The sequence below is a fragment of the Sinohyriopsis cumingii genome, chromosome 12 (assembly GCF_028554795.1).
Source record: "Sinohyriopsis cumingii isolate HCF-2022 chromosome 12, ASM2855479v2, whole genome shotgun sequence".
In the NCBI taxonomy this organism is placed as follows: Eukaryota; Metazoa; Mollusca; class Bivalvia; order Unionida; family Unionidae; genus Sinohyriopsis; species Sinohyriopsis cumingii.
Genome location: NC_142972.1, coordinates 70,098,386 through 70,100,956, shown reverse-complemented (window position 1 = coordinate 70,100,956; position 2,571 = coordinate 70,098,386). Strand labels below are relative to the sequence as shown.

General features: G+C 29.8%; 1 non-coding gene across 1 annotated transcript; it reads left to right on the top strand.

Moving 5' to 3' along the window:
* Positions 1-1,971: 1,971 nt before the first annotated feature.
* Positions 1,972-2,043, top strand: Trnav-uac (transfer RNA valine (anticodon UAC)). Its single transcript has one exon. It is a non-coding gene; the product is annotated as a tRNA-Val (tRNA).
* Positions 2,044-2,571: the final 528 nt, after the last annotated feature.

Genomic DNA, 2,571 nt, shown 5'->3' with positions numbered 1-2,571 from the left:
GCATCATAGGACGCTAAGGGACTAGGCTAAGAAGAATTTGTATTTTGAGCTCCAGGTTGTGAAATTGTATGACTGTTAGAAAATGAGGCAAATAACACCAAAATTGAACAATTTTATGAACAAAATTCCTAACTGATCGATGTTGTGTTTATTGTGAGTTTGATAACTTAAAATATAATGTAAAAAATGTTTTAAAATTGTTTCTTTTCTTCAAATCCATCTTGGCTATTTCCTTGTCCGCTTTCCGACAAACATCGCCTCCAGACGGAGACACTATTTTAAGTTCATCATACAGAGGATGTGTATAACGGTACCTGAGACGAAACCAGTCAGAAGAAAGTGCGTGTGATTGCCTTGATAAAATTTTCAACTGTAATGCAGTGACGTATTTACATTTGATGTTAGAAAGTTGTAGTAGCTTTGGATTCTGCTACTCTTTAATGAGAAATTTAACAAATCTGAATTTACAATGGACCCCTTTCACAATACCCTTTACGGACAAGTTGCCGCTCCTGATATCGGACGCTAAAACTCAAAACGGGACTATCACTGCTTGATGAATGTTCTATATATTTACTTGGAAGTGGAGATCGGAGTTGGAAAGTCTGAATAATATCATGAAATCGTGTACATGTACTTTAATGTTGATAAAAAATATGAGCATTCAAAATAATAATAATAATAATGATAATAATAATAATAAATAATAACAATAATATTCATGCAAGGGCGATCGCAGAATTATTTTTTGGGTGAGGAGGCAAACTTATAGTGATCAGCAATTAAGTTTTACGGATGTAGGCCAAATCTTCTTTCGCGATGAAATCCAGGGAGTGGGGACAATTTCCCCTTTTTGCGGGCGTCAATGCTATTTCCCCCAGTAGATTTATAAAAAATAACATGCATAGACAAGCAAAATAAAAATATCTCATTGAAATTGATTTTATACTGAAAAAAATTTTTAAGAATGTATTTTATCTTCTTTTGCACCAAGCCAATTAAACAAGCTCTTTGAAGCTTTAGTAATATGCATCAAATCATCTTTTAGAGATATATACAGTTTATCTATCAAGCGTGTTTAGTGGCATATACAATTTAGCTATTAATGCATGTTTAGAGGTATAGACAGTTTTGCTATCAAAGCAATGTTTCAGGTATGGAATTTAAATAAACTTTAACTAAATGCAGTGGGGAAAAAAAACACTTCTTGCAAATTCAGAAGACAGCAGACCTCACCTCCCACCCTTTCTGTTGAACTTAAATTAATATCCAATTTCCCCTTAGTCCCACTGGACTAAGACCAACTTTCGTCTTTAGTGATATCTACTAGTCTCCAATGTAATAATGTTAGTTTCAAAACCCTGAAAATGTCTACATAAACCGATTTTCAGTATCCTGGATCTAAGTCTGACAATTATCTAAACAATTTTAATTTTAAAAAAAAAAATTTCCTTTAGTTTTGACATTTAAAGTTTAAAACAGTATTCGATTGTTTTTTGGTATTTTAATTAACTTAACATTATTGGATAGTTTCGGTATAATATTATTCTATTGTATTGGAAGTTAATTTAAAGAAACTACAATATTCTATAGCTTTGTTCGTTTAATTTAAAGTCAATTTATTCAATTTATTTTATTGTTTTAATTTAAAATAAAATCATTCTTTTTTACAACTATGATGCATACTTTTCCTGCAAATTAGGGTGTACGTACGCGACACTATCATAGCCATTTGTCTGCTGACGCTAAACAGATTGAAGTTTTCTTTTAATTCTTTGACGTTTTAAACAATGTAAATCCTCCAGGCTAAGTTCTGACATTTGGATTGTTCTCTTACAAGTGAATGCATCGTTTTGGAAGTTCGAGATTTTGCGAGATAACCCGAGGGCGTTATTTTAAGGTATTCTGAATCTGGTCTTATTAGGATTTACCAATATATATTTACCATCCCATGAGAGCATTAAAGCAAGGAGTTCCATGGTGTAGTGGTTATCACGTCTGCTTTACACGCAGAAGTCCTGGGTTCAATCCCCAGTGGAACTATATTGTACTTTTGATGCGTAGGTCACATATTAATAATAACAATAAACACCTTATTTTCAAACAACGACAGCAGAATTTATTATTTTATTATGCTTAGAAACGTTAAACAACAAGAAATAACAACACAACGTTGATTTATTTATTTATCTATTTATTTAATATTTAGTATGCATTAATTATTAATCATTATCTGAAAACTGTTTATTATGTATTTATTCATGATAAATTTATAAATGTTTAATGTATTATTTATTTGTTATTTAGTTTTAATTTTTTATTTATTAATGATATATTATTTATTTAAATATCTATTTATGTACGTGTTTTATTTATTAATAATTCATTTATTTATTTATTATTTATTTATCTATTTATTTATTTTTTTCATTTATTCTCATTTAGTTTCTTTTATTCTTATTTCATTTCTTCTCGTTTCATAACAATCTCATTGGGGATCAGAGATCTTTCAATCTCATCAAAATGGGATAATCTATACGTAGACATAGATATGCTAATATATATGCACAG